This window comes from Ambystoma mexicanum, chromosome 14 (assembly GCF_040938575.1).
Source record: "Ambystoma mexicanum isolate Mex_15411 chromosome 14, UKY_AmexF1_1, whole genome shotgun sequence".
In the NCBI taxonomy this organism is placed as follows: Eukaryota; Metazoa; Chordata; class Amphibia; order Caudata; family Ambystomatidae; genus Ambystoma; species Ambystoma mexicanum.
Genome location: NC_090940.1, coordinates 467,776,580 through 467,798,924, shown reverse-complemented (window position 1 = coordinate 467,798,924; position 22,345 = coordinate 467,776,580).

Genomic DNA, 22,345 nt, shown 5'->3' with positions numbered 1-22,345 from the left:
ATTCGTGAGAGGAGTCGGCCTGCATAGGAAAGCAATTTACTACAGGAATCAAGGATACTCCCGCTCAAGAACTGTTGGATCTGGGCATGGAGAGGAACTTGTCATCAGGGAGGAGAGTGTCAAAGCTCGAGACAGAGCTGGCCGTCGACCATGTCTCGGTTAGACCAAGGACATCAAGGTCGGGTTCTTCCGGGAAATGGCAGATGTCAGATGAGTGTTTGAAACTGAGTGAGAGTTGAGAGTGGGGAGGGGTACAAATCAGTAATCCCTGCGGAGGTGTAGAAGGAGCCTGAACTAGGGCAGATGAGGAAGGAGAGAGGAAAGGAAGCAGAAGAAGGGAGAGAAAAGACAGAAGGAGAGCATGATCAATCCGGGACCTAGGTGTGGTGAGAAGGTTAGACGGGGAGGTCTGAGTCTCAGGATTGGAATGGGAAGGATTTGGTTATCACATCTCTTGCTATAGGAAGGGTCTCGGGTTTTTTATTAGAAACATTGAGATATCACATCTCATGCTATAGGAACGGTTTCAGGATTGGAATGGGAAGGATTTGGATATCACATCTCATGCTAAAGGAAGTTTCTCAGGTTTGGAAGGGGAAGGATTTGGATATCACATCTCATGTTATAGGACGGGTCCCAGGTTTGGTATTAGAAGCATTGAGATATCACAACTCATGCTATAGGAAGGGTCTCAGGATTGGAATGGGAAGGAGTTGGATATCCCATCTCATGCCATAGGAAGGGTCTCAGGTTTGGAAGGGGAAGGATTTGGATTGCACACCTCATGTTATAGGATGGTTCTCATGTTTGGTTTTAGAAACATTGAGATATCACATCTCATGCTATCGGAAGGGTCTCAGGTTTGGGAAGGGAAGGATTTGGATTGCACATCTCATGTTATAGGATGGTTCTCATGTTTGTTATTAGAAGCATTGAGATATCACATCTCATGCTATAGGAAGGGTCTCAGGATTGGAATGGGAAGGAGTTGGATTTCGCATCTCATGCTATAGGAAGGGTCTCAGGAATGGAATGGGAAGGAGTTTTATATGACATCTCATGCCATAGGAAGGATCTCAGGTTTGGTATTAGAAACATTGAGACATCACATCTCATGTTATAGGAAGGGTCTCAGGATTGGAATGGGAAGGAGTTGGATATCACATCTCATGCTATAGGAAGGGTCTCAGGTTTGGTATAAGCATTGAGATATCACATATCATGCTATAGGAAGGGTCTCAGGATTGGAATGGGAAGGAGTTGTTTATGACATCTCATGCCATAGGAATGGTCTCAGGTTTGGTATTAGAAGCATTGAGATATCACATTTCATGCTATCGGAAGGATCTCAGGTTTGGTATTAGAGTCATTGAGATATCACATATGCAAAAGGGAGCGTCTCAGGTTTGGAAGGGGAAGGATTTGGATATCACATCTCTTGTTATAGGAAGGATCACAGGTTTGGTATTAGAAGCATTGAGATATCACATCTCATGCTATCGGAAGGGTCTCAGGATTGGAATGGGACGGTGTTGGATATCACATCTCATGCTATAGGAAGGGTCTCAGGTTTGGGACGGGAAGTAGTTGGATATCACATCTCATGTTATAGGAAGAGTCTCAGGATTGGAATGGGAAGGAGTTGGATATCCCATCTCATGTTATAGGAAGAGTCTCAGGTTTGGTATTAGAAGCATTGAGATATCACATCTCATGCTATAGAAAGGGTCTCAGGATTGGAATGGGAAGGAGTTGGATATCACATCTCATGATAAAGGAAGGGTCTAAGGTTTGGAAGGGGAAGGATTTAGATATCACATCTCATGTTATAGGACGGGTCTCAGGTTTGGTATTAGAAGCATTGAGATATCAAGTCTCATGGTATAGGAAGGGTCTCAGAATTGGAATGGGAAGGAGTTGGATATCACATCTCAAGCTATAGGAAGGGTCTCAGGATTGGAATGGGAAGGAGTTTGATATCACATCTCATGCCATAGTATGGGTCTCAGGTTTGGTAGAAGTATTGGGATATCACATCTCATGCTATCGGAAGGGTATCAGGATTGGATTTGGAAGGAGTTGGATATCCCATCTCATTCTATAGGAAGGGTCTCGGGTTGGAATGGGAAGGATTTGGATATCACATCTCATGTTATAGGAAGGATCTCAGTTTTGGTATTAGAAGCATTGAGATATCACATCTCATGCTATAGGAAGAGTCTCAGTATTGGAATGGGAAGGAGTTGGATATTGCATCTCATGCTATAGGAAGGGTCTCAGGAATGGAATGGGAAGGAGTTTTCTATGACATCTCATGCCATAGGAAGGATCTCAGGTTTGGTATTAGAAGCATTGAGACATCACATCTCGTGTTATAGGAAGGGTCTCAGGATTGGAATGGGAAGGAGTTGTATATGACATCTCATCCCATAGGAAGGGTCTCAGGTTTGGTATTAGAAGCATTGAGATATCACATCTCATGCTATCGGAAGGATCTCAGGTTTGGTATTAGAGGCATTGAGATATCACATCTCATGCTAAAGGGAGGGTCTCAGGTTTGGAAGGGGAAGGATTTCGATATCACATCTCTTGTTATAGGAAGGATCACTGGTTTGGTATTAGAAGCATTGAGATATCACATCTCATGCTATCGGAAGGGTCTCAGGATTGGAATGGGACGGAGTTGGATATCACATCTCATGCTATAGGAAGGGTCTCAGGTTTGGAACGGGAAGGAGTTGGATATCACATCTCATGTTATAGGAAGAGTCTCAGGTTTGGTATAAGCATTGAGATATCACATCTCTGCTATCAGAGGTGTCTCAGGATTGGGATAGGAAGGAGTTGGATATCACATCTCATGCTATAGGAAGGGTATCAGGTTTGGAACGGGAAGGAGTTGGATATCCCATCTCATGTTATAGCACGGGTCTCAGGTTTGGTATTAGAAGCATTGAGATATCACATCTCATGCTAAAGGGAGGGTCTCAGGTTTGGAATGGGAAGGAGTTAGATATCACATCTCATGTTATAGGAAGGGTCTCAGGTTTGGTATAAGCATTGAGATATCACATCTCTGCTATCGGAAGTGGCTCAGGATTGGAATGGGAAGGAGTTGGATAGCCCATCTCATGTTATAGGACGGGTCTCTGGTTTGGTATTAGAATCATTGAGATATCACATCGCATGCTGTTGGAAGGGTCTAAGGATTGGAATGGGATGGACTTGGATATCACATCTCATGCTATAGGTAGGCTCTCAGGTTTGGTATAAGCATTGAGATATCACATCTCATGCTATAGGAAGGGTTCAGGATTGGAATGGGAAGGATTTGGATATCACATCTCATGCTATAGGAAGGGTCTCAGGTTTGGTATAAGCATGGAGATATCACTTCTCATGCTATAGGAAGGGTCTCAGGATTGGAATGGGAAGGAGTTGGATATCACATCTCATGTTATAGGAAGGATCTCAGGTTTGGTATTAGAAGCATTGAGACATCACATCTCATGCTATAGGAAGGGTCTCAGGATTGGAATGGGAAGGAGTTGGATATCACATATCATGCTATGGGAAGGGTCTCAGGATTGGAATGGGAAGGAGTTGTATATGAAATCTCAGGCTATAGGAAGGGTCTCAGGTTTGGTATAAGCATTGAGATATCACATCTCTGCTATCGGAAGGGTCTCAGGATTGGAATGGGAAGGAGTTGGATATCCCATCTCATGTTATAGGAAGGGTCTCAGGTTTGGTATTAGAAGCATTGAGATATCACATCTCATGCTATGGGAAGGGTCTCAGGATTGGAATGGGAAGGAGTTGTATATGACATCTCAGGCCATAGGAAGCGTCTCAGGTTTGGTATAAGCATTGAGATATCACATCTCTGCTATAGGAAGGGTCTCAGGATTGGAATGGGAAGGAGTTGGATATCACATCTCATGATAAAGGAAGGGTCTAAGATTTGGAAGGGGAAGGATTTAGATATCACATCTCATGTTATAGGACGGGTCTCAGGTTTGGTATTAGAAGCTTTGAGATATCAAGTCTCATGGTATAGGAAGGGTCTCAGAATTGGAATGGGAAGGAGTTGGATATCACATCTCAAGCTATAGGGAGGATCTCAGGATTGGAATGGGAAGGAGTTTGATATCACATCTCATGCCATAGTATGGGTCTCAGGTTTGGTAGAAGCATTGGGATATCACATCTCATGCTATCGGAAGGGTATCAGGATTGGATTTGGAAGGAGTTGGATATCCCATCTCATTCTATAGGAAGGGTCTCGGGTTGGAATGGGAAGGATTTGGATATCACATCTCATGTTATACGAAGGATCTCAGGTTTGGTATTAGAAGCATTGAGATATCACATCTCATGCTATAGGAAGGGTCTCAGGATTGGAATGGGAAGGAGTTGGATATCGCATCTCATGCTATAGGAAGGGTTCGGGAATGGAATGGGAAGGAGTTTTATATGACATCTCATGCCATAGGACGGATCTCAGGTTTGGTATTAGAAGCATTGAGACATCACATCTCATGTTATAGGAAGGGTCTCAGGATTGGAATGGGAAGGAGTTGGATATCACATCTCATGCTATAGGAATGGTCTCAGGTTTGGTATAAGCATTGAGATATCACATCTCATGCTATAGGAAGGGTCTCAGGATTGGAATGGGAAGGAGTTGTATATGACATCTCATGCCATAGGAAGGGTCTCAGGTTTGGTATAAGCATTGAGATATCACATCTCTGCTATCGGAAGGGTCTCAGGATTGGAATGGGAAGGAGTTGGATATCCCATCTTATGTTATAGGATGGGTCTCTGGTTTGGTATTAGAATCATTGAGATATCACATCGCATGCTGTAGGAAGGGTCTAAGGATTGGAATTGGATGGACTTGGATATCACTACTCATGCTATAGGTAGGCTCTCAGGTTTGGTATAAGCATTGAGATATCACATCTCATGCTATAGGAAGGGTCTCAGGATTGGAATGGGAAGGATTTGGATATCACATCTCATGCTATAGGAAGGGTATCAGGTTTGGAACGGGAAGGAGTTGGATATCCCATCTCATGTTATAGCACGGGTCTCAGGTTTGGTATTAGAAGCATTGAGATATCACATCTCATGCTAAAGGGAGGGTCTCAGGTTTGGAATGGGAAGGAGTTGGATATCACATCTCATGTTATAGGAAGGGTCTCAGGTTTGGTATAAGCATTGAGATATCACATCTCTGCTATCAGAAGTGGCTCAGGATTGGAATGGGAAGGAGTTGGATATCCCATCTCATGTTATAGGACGGGTCTCTGGTTTGGTATTAGAATCATTGAGATATCACATCGCATGCTGTAGGAAGGGTCTAAGGATTGGAATGGGATGGACTTGGATATCACATCTCATGCTATAGGTAGGCTCTCAGGTTTGGTATAAGCATTGAGATATCACATCTCATACTATAGGAAGGGTCTCAGGATTGGAATGGGAAGGATTTGGATATCACATCTCATGCTATAGGAAGGGTCTCAGGTTTGGTATAAGCATGGAGATATCACTTCTCATGCTATAGGAAAGGGTCTCAGGATTGGAATGGGAAGGAGTTGGATATCACATCTCATGTTATAGGAAGGATCTCAGGTTTGGTATTAGAAGCATTGAGACATCACATCTCATGCTATAGGAAGGGTCTCAGGATTGGAATGGGAAGGAGTTGGATATCACATCTCATGCTATGGGAAGGGTCTCAGGATTGGAATGGGAAGGAGTTGTATATGACATCTCAGGCCATAGGAAGGGTCTCAGGTTTGGTATAAGCATTGAGATATCACATCTCTGCTATCGGAAGGGTCTCAGGATTGGAATGGGAAGGAGTTGGATATCCCATCTCATGTTATAGGAACGGTCTCAGGTTTGGTATTAGAAGCATTGAGATATCACATCTCATGCTATAGGAAGGGTCTCAGGATTGGAATGGGAAGGAGTTGGATATCACATCTCATGATAAAGGAAGGGTCTAAGGTTTGGAAGGGGAAGGATTTAGATATCACATCTCATGTTATAGGACGGGTCTCAGGTTTGGTATTAGAAGCATTGCGATATCAAGTCTCATGGTATAGGAAGGGTCTCAGAATTGGAATGGGAAGGAGTTGGATATCACATCTCAAGCTATAGGAAGGATCTCAGGATTGGAATGGGAAGGAGTTTGATATCACATCTCATGCCATAGTATGGGTCTCAGGTTTGGTAGAAGCATTGGGATATCACATCTCATGCTATCGGAAGGGTATCAGGATTGGATTTGGAAGGAGTTTGATATCCCATCTCATTCTATAGGAAGGGTCTCGGGTTGGAATGGGAAGGATTTGGATATCACATCTCATGTTATACTAAGGATCTCAGGTTTGGTATTAGAAGCATTGAGATATCACATCCCATGCTATAGGAAGGGTCTCAGGATTGGAATGGGAAGGAGTTGGATATCGCATCTCATGCTATAGGAAGGGTCTCAGGAATGGAATGGGAAGGAGTTTTATATGACATCTCATGCCATAGGAAGGATCTCAGGTTTGGTATTAGAAGCATTGAGACATCACATCTCATGTTATAGGAAGGGTCTCAGGATTGGAATGGGAAGGAGTTGGATATCACATCTCATGCTATAGGAAGGGTCTCAGGTTTGGTATAAGCATTGAGATATCACATCTCATGCTATAGGAAGGGTCTCAGGATTGGAATGGGAAGGAGTTGTATATGACATCTCATGCCATAGGAAGGGTCTCGGGTTTGGTATAAGCATTGAGATATCACATCTCTGCTATCAGAAGTGGCTCAGGATTGGAATGGGAAGGAGTTGGATATCCCATCTCATGTTATAGGACGGGTCTCTGGTTTGGTATTAGAATCATTGAGATATCACATCGCATGCTGTAGGAAGGGTCTAAGGATTGGAATGGGATGGACTTGGATATCACATCTCATGCTATAGGTAGGCTCTCAGGTTTGGTATAAGCATTGAGATATCACATCTCATGCTATAGGAAGGGTCTCAGGATTGGAATGGGAAGGATTTGGATATCACATCTCATGCTATAGGAAGGGTCTCAGGTTTGGTATAAGCATGGAGATATCACTTCTCATGCTATAGGAAGGGTCTCAGGATTGGAATGGGAAGGAGTTGGATATCACATCTCATGTTATAGGAAGGATCTCAGGTTTGGTATTAGAAGCATTGAGACATCACATCTCATGCTATAGGAAGGGTCTCAGGATTGGAATGGGAAGGAGTTGGATATCACATCTCATGCTATGGGAAGGGTCTCAGGATTGGAATGGGAAGGAGTTGTATATGACATCTCAGGCCATAGGAAGGGTCTCAGGTTTCGTATAAGCATTGAGATATCACATCTCTGCTATCGGAAGGGTCTCAGGATTGGAATGGGAAGGAGTTGGATATCCCATCTCATGTTATAGGAACGGTCTCAGGTTTGGTATTAGAAGCATTGAGATATCACATCTCATGCTATAGGAAGGGTCTCAGGATTGGAATGGGAAGGAGTTGGATATCACATCTCATGATAAAGGAAGGGTCTAAGGTTTGGAAGGGGAAGGATTTAGATATCACATCTCATGTTATAGGACGGGTCTCAGGTTTGGTATTAGAAGCATTGAGATATCAAGTCTCATGGTATAAGAAGGGTCTCAGAATTGGAATGGGAAGGAGTTGGATATCACATCTCAAGCTATAGGAAGGATCTCAGGATTGGAATGGGAAGGAGTTTGATATCACATCTCATGCCATAGTATGGGTCTCAGGTTTGGTAGAAGCATTGGGATATCACATCTCATGCTATCGGAAGGGTATCAGGATTGGATTTGGAAGGAGTTTGATATCCCATCTCATTCTATAGGAAGGGTCTCGGGTTGGAATGGGAAGGATTTGGATATCACATCTCATGTTATACGAAGGATCTCAGGTTTGGTATTAGAAGCATTGAGATATCACATCCCATGCTATAGGAAGGGTCTCAGGATTGGAATGGGAAGGAGTTGGATATCGCATCTCATGCTATAGGAAGGGTCTCAGGAATGGAATGGGAAGGAGTTTTATATGACATCTCATGCCATAGGAAGGATCTCAGGTTTGGTATTAGAAGCATTGAGACATCACATCTCATGTTATAGGAAGGGTCTCAGGATTGGAATGGGAAGGAGTTGGATATCACATCTCATGCTATAGGAAGGGTCTCAGGTTTGGTATAAGCATTGAGATATCACATCTCATGCTATAGGAAGGGTCTCAGGATTGGAATGGGAAGGAGTTGTATATGACATCTCATGCCATAGGAAGGGTCTCGGGTTTGGTATAAGCATTGAGATATCACATCTCTGCTATTGGAAGGGTCTCAGGATTGGAATGGGAAGGAGTTGGATTTCCCATCTTATGTTATAGGATGGGTCTCAGGTTTGGTATTAGAAGCATTGAGATATCACATCTCATGCTATAGGAAGGTTCTCAGGATTGGAATGGGAAGGACTTGGATATCCCATCTCATGTTATAGGACGGGTCTCTGGTCTGGTATTAGAATCATTGAGATATCACATCGCATGCTGTAGGAAGGGTCTAAGGATTGGAATGGGATGGACTTGGATATCACATCTCATGCTATAGGTAGGCTCTCAGGTTTGGTATAAGCATTGAGATATCACATCTCATGCTATAGGAAGGGTTCAGGATTGGAATGGGAAGGATTTGGATATCACATCTCATGATATAGGAAGGGTCTCAGGTTTGGTATAAGCATGGAGATATCACTTCTCATGCTTTAGGAAGGGTCTCAGGATTGGAATGGGAAGGAGTTGGATATCACATCTCATGTTATAGGAAGGATCTCAGGTTTGGTATTAGAAGCATTGAGACATCACATCTCATGCTATAGGAAGGGTCTCAGGATTGGAATGGGAAGGAGTTGGATATCACATCTCATGCTATGGGAAGGGTCTCAGGATTGGAATGGGAAGGAGTTGTATATGACATCTCAGGCCATAGGAAGGGTCTCAGGTTTGGTATAAGCATTGAGATATCACATCTCTGCTATCGGAAGGGTCTCAGGATTGGAATGGGAAGGAGTTGGATATCCCATCTCATGTTATAGGAAGGGTCTCAGGTTTGGTATTAGAAGCATTGAGATATCACATCTCATGCTATAGGAAGGGTCTCAGGATTGGAATGGGAAGGAGTTGGATATCACATCTCATGATAAAGGAAGGGTCTAAGGTTTGGAAGGGGAAGGATTTAGATATCACATCTCATGTTATAGGACGGGTCTCAGGTTTGGTATTAGAAGCATTGAGATATCAAGTCTCATGGTATAGGAAGGGTCTCAGAATTGGAATGGGAAGGAGTTGGATATCACATCTCAAGCTATCGGGAGGATCTCAGGATTGGAATGGGAAGGAGTTTGATATCACATCTCATGCCATAGTATGGGTCTCAGGTTTGGTAGAAGCATTGGGATATCACATCTCATGCTATCGGAAGGGTATCAGGATTGGATTTGGAAGGAGTTGGATATCCCATCTCATTCTATAGGAAGGGTCTCGGGTTGGAATGGGAAGGATTTGGATATCACATCTCATGTTATACGAAGGATCTCAGGTTTGGTATTAGAAGCATTGAGATATCACATCTCATGCTATAGGAAGGGTCTCAGGATTGGAATGGGAAGGAGTTGGATATCGCATCTCATGCTATAGGAAGGGTCTCAGGAATGGAATGGGAAGGAGTTTTATATGACATCTCATGCCATAGGAAGGATCTCAGGTTTGGTATTAGAAGCATTGAGACATCACATCTCATGTTATAGGAAGGGTCTCAGGATTGGAATGGGAAGGAGTTGGATATCACATCTCATGCTATAGGAAGGGTCTCAGGTTTGGTATAAGCATTGAGATATCACATCTCATGCTATAGGAAGGGTCTCAGGATTGGAATGGGAAGGAGTTGTATATGACATCTCATGCCATAGGAAGGGTCTCGGGTTTGGTATAAGCATTGAGATATCACATCTCTGCTATCGGAAGGGTCTCAGGATTGGAATGGGAAGGAGTTGGATTTCCCATCTTATGTTATAGGATGGGTCTCTGGTTTGGTATTAGAAGCATTGAGATATCACATCTCATGCTATAGGAAGGTTCTCAGGATTGGAATGGGAAGGACTTGGATATCCCATCTCATGTTATAGGACGGGTCTCTGGTTTGGTATTAGAATAATTGAGATATCACATTGCATGCTGTAGGAAGGGTCTAAGGATTGGAATGGGATGGACTTGGATATCACATCTCATGCCATAGGTAGGCTCTCAGGTTTGGTATAAGCATTGAGATATCACATCTCATGCTATAGGAAGGGTTCAGGATTGGAATGGGAAGGATTTGGATATCACATCTCATGCTATAGGAAGGGTCTCAGGTTTGGTATAAGCATGGAGATATCACTTCTCATGCTATAGGAAGGGTCTCAGGATTGGAATGGGAAGGAGTTGGATATCACATCTCATGTTATAGGAAGGATCTCAGGTTTGGTATTAGAAGCATTGAGACATCACATCTCATGCTATAGGAAGGGTCTCAGGATTGGAATGGGAAGGAGTTGGATATCACATCTCATGCTATGGGAAGGGTCTCAGGATTGGAATGGGAAGGAGTTGTATATGACATCTCAGGCCATAGGAAGGGTCTCAGGTTTGGTATAAGCATTGAGATATCACATCTCTGCTATCGGAAGGGTCTCAGGATTGGAATGGGAAGGAGTTGGATATCCCATCTCATGTTATAGGAAGGGTCTCAGGTTTGGTATTAGAAGCATTGAGATATCACATCTCATGCTATAGGAAGGGTCTCAGGATTGGAATGGGAAGGAGTTGGATATCACATCTCATGATAAAGGAAGGGTCTAAGGTTTGGAAGGGGAAGGATTTAGATATCACATCTCATGTTATAGGACGGGTCTCAGGTTTGGTATTAGAAGCATTGAGATATCAAGTTTCATGGTATAGGAAGGGTCTCAGAATTGGAATGGGAAGGAGTTGGATATCACATCTCAAGCTATAGGGAGGATCTCAGGATTGGAATGGGAAGGAGTTTGATATCACATCTCATGCCATAGTATGGGTCTCAGGTTTGGTAGAAGCATTGGGATATCACATCTCATGCTATCGGAAGGGTATCAGGATTGGATTTGGAAGGAGTTGGATATCCCATCTCATTCTATAGGAAGGGTCTCGGGTTGGAATGGGAAGGATTTGGATATCACATCTCATGTTATTCGAAGGATCTCAGGTTTGGTATTAGAAGCATTGAGATATCACATCTCATGCTATAGGAAGGGTCTCAGGATTGGAATGGGAAGGAGTTGGATATCGCATCTCATGCTATAGGAAGGGTCTCAGGAATGGAATGGGAAGGAGTTTTATATGACATCTCATGCCATAGGAAGGATCTCAGGTTTGGTATTAGAAGCATTGAGACATCACATCTCATGTTATAGGAAGGGTCTCAGGATTGGAATGGGAAGGAGTTGGATATCACATCTCATGTTATAGGAAGGGTCTCAGGTTTGGTATTAGAAGCATTGAGATATCACATCTCATGCTATAGGAAGGGTCTCAGGATTGGAATGGGAAGGAGTTGGATATCACATCTCATGATAAAGGAAGGGTCTAAGGTTTGGAAGGGGAAGGATTTAGATATCACATCTCATGTTATAGGACGGGTCTCAGGTTTGGTATTAGAAGCATTGAGATATCAAGTCTCATGGTATAGGAAGGGTCTCAGAATTGGAATGGGAAGGAGTTGGATATCACATCTCAAGCTATAGGAAGGATCTCAGGATTGGAATGGGAAGGAGTTTGATATCACATCTCATGCCATAGTATGGGTCTCAGGTTTGGTAGAAGCATTGGGATATCACATCTCATGCTATCGGAAGGGTATCAGGATTGGATATGGAAGGAGTTTGATATCCCATCTCATTCTATAGGAAGGGTCTCGGGTTGGAATGGGAAGGATTTGGATATCACATCTCATGTTATACGAAGGATCTCAGGTTTGGTATTAGAAGCATTGAGATATCACATCTCATGCTATAGGAAGGGTCTCAGGATTGGAATGGGAAGGAGTTGGATATTGCATCTCATGCTATAGGAAGGGTCTCAGGAATGGAATGGGAAGGAGTTTTATATGACATCTCATGCCATAGGAAGGATCTCAGGTTTGGTATTAGAAGCATTGAGACATCACATCTCGTGTTATAGGAAGGGTCTCAGGATTGGAATGGGAAGGAGTTGGATATCACATCTCATGCTATAGGAAGGGTCTCAGGTTTGGTATAAGCATTGAGATATCACATCTCATGCTATAGGAAGGGTCTCAGGATTGGAATGGGAAGGAGTTGTATATGACATCTCATGCCATAGGAAGGGTCTCGGGTTTGGTATAAGCATTGAGATATCACATCTCTGCTATCGGAAGGGTCTCAGGATTGGAATGGGAAGGAGTTGGATATCCCATCTTATGTTATAGGATGGGTCTCTGGTTTGGTATTAGAAGCATTGAGATATCACATTGCATGCTGTAGGAAGGGTCTAAGGATTGGAATGGGATGGACTTGGATATCACATCTCATGCTATAGGTAGGCTCTCAGGTTTGGTATAAGCATTGAGATATCACATCTCATGCTATAGGAAGGGTTCAGGATTGGAATGGGAAGGATTTGGATATCACATCTCATGCTATAGGAAGGGTCTCAGGTTTGGTATAAGCATGGAGATATCACTTCTCATGCTATAGGAAGGGTCTCAGGTTTGGTATAAGCATTGAGATATCACATCTCATGCTATAGGAAGGGTTCAGGATTGGAATGGGAAGGATTTGGATATCACATCTCATGCTATAGGAAGGGTCTCAGGTTTGGTATAAGCATGGAGATATCACTTCTCATGCTATAGGAAGGGTCTCAGGATTGGAATGGGAAGGAGTTGGATATCACATCTCATGTTATAGGAAGGATCTCAGGTTTGGTATTAGAAGCATTGAGACATCACATCTCATGCTATAGGAAGGGTCTCAGGATTGGAATGGGAAGGAGTTGGTTATCACATCTCATGCTATGGGAAGGGTCTCAGGATTGGAATGGGAAGGAGTTGTATATGACATCTCAGGCCATAGAAAGGGTCTCAGGTTTGGTATAAGCATTGAGATATCACATCTCTGCTATCGGAAGGGTCTCAGGATTGGAATGGGAAGGAGTTGGATATCCCATCTCATGTTATAGGAAGGGTCTCAGGTTTGGTATTAGAAGCATTGAGATATCACATCTCATGCTATAGGAAGGGTCTCAGGATTGGAATGGGAAGGAGTTGGATATCACATCTCATGATAAAGGAAGGGTCTAAGGTTTGGAAGGCGAAGGATTTAGATATCACATCTCATGTTATAGGACGGGTCTCAGGTTTGGTATTAGAAGCATTGAGATATCAAGTCTCATGGTATAGGAAGGGTCTCAGAATTGGAATGGGAAGGAGTTGGATATCACATCTCAAGCTATAGGGAGGATCTCAGGATTGGAATGGGAAGGAGTTTGATATCACATCTCATGCCATAGTATGGGTCTCAGGTTTGGTAGAAGCATTGGGATATCACATCTCATGCTATCGGAAGGGTATCAGGATTGGATTTGGAAGGAGTTGGATATCCCATCTCATTCTATAGGAAGGGTCTCGGGTTGGAATGGGAAGGATTTGGATATCACATCTCATGTTATTCGAAGGATCTCAGGTTTGGTATTAGAAGCATTGAGATATCACATCTCATGCTATAGGAAGGGTCTCAGGATTGGAATGGGAAGGAGTTGGATATCGCATCTCATGCTATAGGAAGGGTCTCAGGAATGGAATGGGAAGGAGTTTTATATGACATCTCATGCCATAGGAAGGATCTCAGGTTTGGTATTAGAAGCATTGAGACATCACATCTCATGTTATAGGAAGGGTCTCAGGATTGGAATGGGAAGGAGTTAGATATCACATCTCATGCTATAGGAAGGGTCTCAGGTTTGGTATAAGCATTGAGATATCACATCTCATGCTATAGGAAGGGTCTCAGGATTGGAATGGGAAGGAGTTGTATATGACATCTCATGCCATAGGAAGGGTCTCAGGTTTGGTATAAGCATTGAGATATCACATCTCTGCTATCGGAAGGGTCTCAGGATTGGAATGGGAAGGAGTTGGATATCCCATCTTATGTTATAGGATGGGTCTCTGGTTTGGTATTAGAATCATTGAGATATCACATCGCATGCTGTAGGAAGGGTCTAAGGATTGGAATGGGATGGACTTGGATATCACTACTCATGCTATAGGTAGGCTCTCAGGTTTGGTATAAGCATTGATATATCACATCTCATGCTATAGGAAGGGTCTCAGGATTGGAATGGGAAGGATTTGGATATCACATCTCATGCTATAGGAAGGGTATCTATCAGGTTTGGAACGGGAAGGAGTTGGATATCCCATCTCATGTTATAGCACGGGTCTCAGGTTTGGTATTAGAAGCATTGAGATATCACATCTCATGCTAAAGGGAGGGTCTCAGGATTGGAATGGGAAGGAGTTGGATATCACATCTCATGATAAAGGAAGGGTCTAAGGTTTGGAAGGGGAAGGATTTAGATATCACATCTCATGTTATAGGACGGGTCTCAGGTTTGGTATTAGAAGCATTGAGATATCACATCTCATGCTATAGGAAGGGTCTCAGGATTGGAATGGGAAGGAGTTGGATATCGCATCTCATGCTATAGGAAGGGTCTCAGGAATGGAATGGGAAGGAGTTTTATATGACATCTCATGCCATAGGAAGGATCTCAGGTTTGGTATTAGAAGCATTGAGACATCACATCTCATGTTATAGGAAGGGTCCCACGATTGGAATGGGAAGGAGTTAGATATCACATCTCATGCTATAGGAAGGGTCTCAGGTTTGGTATAAGCATTGAGATATCACATCTCATGCTATAGGAAGGGTCTCAGGATTGGAATGGGAAGGAGTTGGATATCACATCTCATGTTATAGGAAGGATCTCAGGTTTGGTATTAGAAGCATTGAGACATCACATCTCATGCTATAGGAAGGGTCTCAGGATTGGAATGGGAAGGAGTTGGATATCACATCTCATGCTATGGGAAGGGTCTCAGGATTGGAATGGGAAGGAGTTGTATATGACATCTCAGGCCATAGGAAGGGTCTCAGGTTTGGTATAAGCATTGAGATATCACATCTCTGCTATCGGAAGGGTCTCAGGATTGGAATGGGAAGGAGTTGGATATCCCATCTCATGTTATAGGAAGGGTCTCAGGTTTGGTATTAGAAGCATTGAGATATCACATCTCATGCTATAGGAAGGGTCTCAGGATTGGAATGGGAAGGAGTTGGATATCACATCTCATGATAAAGGAAGGGTCTAAGGTTTGGAAGGGGAAGGATTTAGATATCACATCTCATGTTATAGGACGGGTCTCAGGTTTGGTATTAGAAGCATTGAGATATCAAGTTTCATGGTATAGGAAGGGTCTCAGAATTGGAATGGGAAGGAGTTGGATATCACATCTCAAGCTATAGGGAGGATCTCAGGATTGGAATGGGAAGGAGTTTGATATCACATCTCATGCCATAGTATGGGTCTCAGGTTTGGTAGAAGCATTGGGATATCACATCTCATGCTATCGGAAGGGTATCAGGATTGGATTTGGAAGGAGTTGGATATCCCATCTCATTCTATAGGAAGGGTCTCGGGTTGGAATGGGAAGGATTTGGATATCACATCTCATGTTATTCGAAGGATCTCAGGTTTGGTATTAGAAGCATTGAGATATCACATCTCATGCTATAGGAAGGGTCTCAGGATTGGAATGGGAAGGAGTTGGATATCGCATCTCATGCTATAGGAAGGGTCTCAGGAATGGAATGGGAAGGAGTTTTATATGACATCTCATGCCATAGGAAGGATCTCAGGTTTGGTATTAGAAGCATTGAGACATCACATCTCATGTTATAGGAAGGGTCTCAGGATTGGAATGGGAAGGAGTTGGATATCACATCTCATGTTATAGGAAGGGTCTCAGGTTTGGTATTAGAAGCATTGAGATATCACATCTCATGCTATAGGAAGGGTCTCAGGATTGGAATGGGAAGGAGTTGGATATCACATCTCATGATAAAGGAAGGGTCTAAGGTTTGGAAGGGGAAGGATTTAGATATCACATCTCATGTTATAGGACGGGTCTCAGGTTTGGTATTAGAAGCATTGAGATATCAAGTCTCATGGTATAGGAAGGGTCTCAGAATTGGAATGGGAAGGAGTTGGATATCACATCTCAAGCTATAGGAAGGATCTCAGGATTGGAATGGGAAGGAGTTTGATATCACATCTCATGCCATAGTATGGGTCTCAGGTTTGGTAGAAGCATTGGGATATCACATCTCATGCTATCGGAAGGGTATCAGGATTGGATATGGAAGGAGTTTGATATCCCATCTCATTCTATAGGAAGGGTCTCGGGTTGGAATGGGAAGGATTTGGATATCACATCTCATGTTATACGAAGGATCTCAGGTTTGGTATTAGAAGCATTGAGATATCACATCTCATGCTATAGGAAGGGTCTCAGGATTGGAATGGGAAGGAGTTGGATATTGCATCTCATGCTATAGGAAGGGTCTCAGGAATGGAATGGGAAGGAGTTTTATATGACATCTCATGCCATAGGAAGGATCTCAGGTTTGGTATTAGAAGCATTGAGACATCACATCTCATGTTATAGGAAGGGTCTCAGGATTGGAATGGGAAGGAGTTGGATATCACATCTCATGCTATAGGAAGGGTCTCAGGTTTGGTATAAGCATTGAGATATCACATCTCATGCTATAGGAAGGGTCTCAGGATTGGAATGGGAAGGAGTTGTATATGACATCTCATGCCATAGGAAGGGTCTCGGGTTTGGTATAAGCATTGAGATATCACATCTCTGCTATCGGAAGGGTCTCAGGATTGGAATGGGAAGGAGTTGGATATCCCATCTTATGTTATAGGATGGGTCTCTGGTTTGGTATTAGAAGCATTGAGATATCACATTGCATGCTGTAGGAAGGGTCTAAGGATTGGAATGGGATGGACTTGGATATCACATCTCATGCTATAGGTAGGCTCTCAGGTTTGGTATAAGCATTGAGATATCACATCTCATGCTATAGGAAGGGTTCAGGATTGGAATGGGAAGGATTTGGATATCACATCTCATGCTATAGGAAGGGTCTCAGGTTTGGTATAAGCATGGAGATATCACTTCTCATGCTATAGGAAGGGTCTCAGGTTTGGTATAAGCATTGAGATATCACATCTCATGCTATAGGAAGGGTTCAGGATTGGAATGGGAAGGATTTGGATATCACATCTCATGCTATAGGAAGGGTCTCAGGTTTGGTATAAGCATGGAGATATCACTTCTCATGCTATAGGAAGGGTCTCAGGATTGGAATGGGAAGGAGTTGGATATCACATCTCATGTTATAGGAAGGATCTCAGGTTTGGTATTAGAAGCATTGAGACATCACATCTCATGCTATAGGAAGGGTCTCAGGATTGGAATGGGAAGGAGTTGGTTATCACATCTCATGCTATGGGAAGGGTCTCAGGATTGGAATGGGAAGGAGTTGTATATGACATCTCAGGCCATAGAAAGGGTCTCAGGTTTGGTATAAGCATTGAGATATCACATCTCTGCTATCGGAAGGGTCTCAGGATTGGAATGGGAAGGAGTTGGATATCCCATCTCATGTTATAGGAAGGGTCTCAGGTTTGGTATTAGAAGCATTGAGATATCACATCTCATGCTATAGGAAGGGTCTCAGGATTGGAATGGGAAGGAGTTGGATATCACATCTCATGATAAAGGAAGGGTCTAAGGTTTGGAAGGCGAAGGATTTAGATATCACATCTCATGTTATAGGACGGGTCTCAGGTTTGGTATTAGAAGCATTGAGATATCAAGTCTCATGGTATAGGAAGGGTCTCAGAATTGGAATGGGAAGGAGTTGGATATCACATCTCAAGCTATAGGGAGGATCTCAGGATTGGAATGGGAAGGAGTTTGATATCACATCTCATGCCATAGTATGGGTCTCAGGTTTGGTAGAAGCATTGGGATATCACATCTCATGCTATCGGAAGGGTATCAGGATTGGATTTGGAAGGAGTTGGATATCCCATCTCATTCTATAGGAAGGGTCTCGGGTTGGAATGGGAAGGATTTGGATATCACATCTCATGTTATTCGAAGGATCTCAGGTTTGGTATTAGAAGCATTGAGATATCACATCTCATGCTATAGGAAGGGTCTCAGGATTGGAATGGGAAGGAGTTGGATATCGCATCTCATGCTATAGGAAGGGTCTCAGGAATGGAATGGGAAGGAGTTTTATATGACATCTCATGCCATAGGAAGGATCTCAGGTTTGGTATTAGAAGCATTGAGACATCACATCTCATGTTATAGGAAGGGTCTCAGGATTGGAATGGGAAGGAGTTAGATATCACATCTCATGCTATAGGAAGGGTCTCAGGTTTGGTATAAGCATTGAGATATCACATCTCATGCTATAGGAAGGGTCTCAGGATTGGAATGGGAAGGAGTTGTATATGACATCTCATGCCATAGGAAGGGTCTCAGGTTTGGTATAAGCATTGAGATATCACATCTCTGCTATCGGAAGGGTCTCAGGATTGGAATGGGAAGGAGTTGGATATCCCATCTTATGTTATAGGATGGGTCTCTGGTTTGGTATTAGAATCATTGAGATATCACATCGCATGCTGTAGGAAGGGTCTAAGGATTGGAATGGGATGGACTTGGATATCACTACTCATGCTATAGGTAGGCTCTCAGGTTTGGTATAAGCATTGATATATCACATCTCATGCTATAGGAAGGGTCTCAGGATTGGAATGGGAAGGATTTGGATATCACATCTCATGCTATAGGAAGGGTATCTATCAGGTTTGGAACGGGAAGGAGTTGGATATCCCATCTCATGTTATAGCACGGGTCTCAGGTTTGGTATTAGAAGCATTGAGATATCACATCTCATGCTAAAGGGAGGGTCTCAGGATTGGAATGGGAAGGAGTTGGATATCACATCTCATGATAAAGGAAGGGTCTAAGGTTTGGAAGGGGAAGGATTTAGATATCACATCTCATGTTATAGGACGGGTCTCAGGTTTGGTATTAGAAGCATTGAGATATCACATCTCATGCTATAGGAAGGGTCTCAGGATTGGAATGGGAAGGAGTTGGATATCGCATCTCATGCTATAGGAAGGGTCTCAGGAATGGAATGGGAAGGAGTTTTATATGACATCTCATGCCATAGGAAGGATCTCAGGTTTGGTATTAGAAGCATTGAGACATCACATCTCATGTTATAGGAAGGGTCCCACGATTGGAATGGGAAGGAGTTAGATATCACATCTCATGCTATAGGAAGGGTCTCAGGTTTGGTATAAGCATTGAGATATCACATCTCATGCTATAGGAAGGGTCTCAGGATTGGAATGGGAAGGAGTTGTATATGACATCTCATGCCATAGGAAGGGTCTCGGGTTTGGTATAAGCATTGAGATATCACATCTCTGCTATCGGAAGGGTCTCAGGATTGGAATGGGAAGGAGTTGGATATCCCATTTTATGTTATAGGATGGGTCTCTGGTTTGGTATTAGAAGCATTGAGATATCACATCTCATGCTATAGGAAGGTTCTCAGGATTGGAATGGGAAGGACTTGGATTTCACATCTCATGCTATAGGGAGGGTCTCACGTTTGGAAAGGGAAGGAGTTGGATATCGCATTTCATGTTAGAGGTAGGATCTCAGGTTTGGTATTAGAGGCATTGAATATCACATCTCATGCTATCAGAAGGGTCTCAGGATTGGAATGGGAAGGAGTTGGATATCACATCTCATGCTAAAGGGAGGGTCTCAGGTTTGGAAGGGGAAGGATTTTGATATCACATCTCATGTTATAGGAAGGATCTCACGTTTGGTATTAGAAGCATTGAGATATCACTTCTCATGCTATCGGAAGGATCTCAGGTTTGGTATTAGAGGGATTGAGATATCACATCTCATGCTATCGGAAGGGTATCAGGATTGGATTTGGAAGTAGTTGGATATCCCATCTCATGCTATAGGAAGGGTCTCAGGATTGGAATGGGAAGGATTTGGATATCACATCTCATGCTATAGGAAGGGTATCAGGTTTGGAACGGGAAGGAGTTGGATATCCCATCTCATGTTATAGCACGGGTCTCAGGTTTGGTATTAGAAGCATTGAGATATCACATCTCATGCTAAAGGGAGGGTCTCAGGTTTGGAATGGGAAGGAGTTGGATATCACATCTCATGTTATAGGAAGGGTCTCAGGTTTGGTATAAGCATTGAGATATCACATCTCTGCTGTCAGAAGTGGCTCAGGATTGGAATGGGAAGGAGTTGGATATCCCATCTCATGTTATAGGACGGGTCTCTGGTTTGGTATTAGAATCATTGAGATATCACATTGCATGCTGTAGGAAGGGTCTAAGGATTGGAATGGGATGGACTTGGATATCACATCTCATGCTATAGGTAGGGTCTCAGGTTTGGTATAAGCATGGAGATATCACTTCTCATGCTATAGGAAGGGTCTCAGGATTGGAATGGGAAGGAGTTGGATATCACATCTCATGTTATAGGAAGGATCTCAGGTTTGGTATTAGAAGCATTGAGACATCACATCTCATGCTATAAGAAGGGTCTCAGGATTGGAATGGGAAGGAGTTGGATATCACATCTCATGCTATGGGAAGGGTCTCAGGATTGGAATGGGAAGGAGTTGTATATGACATCTCAGGCCATAGGAAGGGTCTCAGGTTTGGTATAAGCATTGAGATATCACATCTCTGCTATCGGAAGGGTCTCAGGATTGGAATGGGAAGGAGTTGGATATCCCATCTCATGTTATAGGAAGGGTCTCAGGTTTGGTATTAGAAGCATTGAGATATCACATCTCATGCTATAGGAAGGGTCTCAGGATTGGAATGGGAAGGAGTTGGATATCACATCTCATGATAAAGGAAGGGTCTAAGGTTTGGAAGGGGAAGGATTTAGATATCACATCTCATGTTATAGGACGGGTCTCAGGTTTGGTATTAGAAGCATTGAGATATCAAGTCTCATGGTATAGGAAGGGTCTCAGAATTGGAATGGGAAGGAGTTGGATATCACATCTCAAGCTATGGGAAGGATCTCAGGATTGGAATGGGAAGGAGTTTGATATCACATCTCATGCCATAGTATGGGTCTCAGGTTTGGTAGAAGCATTGGGATATCACATCTCATGCTATCGGAAGGGTATCAGGATTGGATTTGGAAGGAGTTTGATATCCCATCTCATTCTATAGGAAGGGTCTCGGGTTGGAATGGGAAGGATTTGGATATCACATCTCATGTTATACGAAGGATCTCAGGTTTGGTATTAGAAGCATTGAGATATCACATCTCATGCTATAGGAAGGGTCTCAGGATTGGAATGGGAAGGAGTTGGATATCGCATCTCATGCTATAGGAAGGGTCTCAGGAATGGAATGGGAAGGAGTTTTATATGACATCTCATGCCATAGGAAGGATCTCAGGTTTGGTATTAGAAGCATTGAGACATCACATCTCATGTTATAGGAAGGGTCTCACGATTGGAATGGGAAGGAGTTGGATATCACATCTCATGCTATAGGAAGGGTCTCAGGTTTGGTATAAGCATTGAGATATCACATCTCATGCTATAGGAAGGGTCTCAGGATTGGAATGGGAAGGAGTTGTATATGACATCTCATGCCATAGGAAGGGTCTCGGGTTTGGTATAAGCATTGAGATATCACATCTCTGCTATCGGAAGGGTCTCAGGATTGGAATGGGAAGGAGTTGGATATCCCATTTTATGTTATAGGATGGGTCTCTGGTTTGGTATTAGAAGCATTGAGATATCACATCTCATGCTATAGGAAGGTTCTCAGGATTGGAATGGGAAGGACTTGGATATCACATCTCATGCTATAGGGAGGGTCTCACGTTTGGAAAGGGAAGGAGTTGGATATCGCATTTCATGTTAGAGGTAGGATCTCAGGTTTGGTATTAGAGGCATTGAATATCACATCTCATGCTATCAGAAGGGTCTCAGGATTGGAATG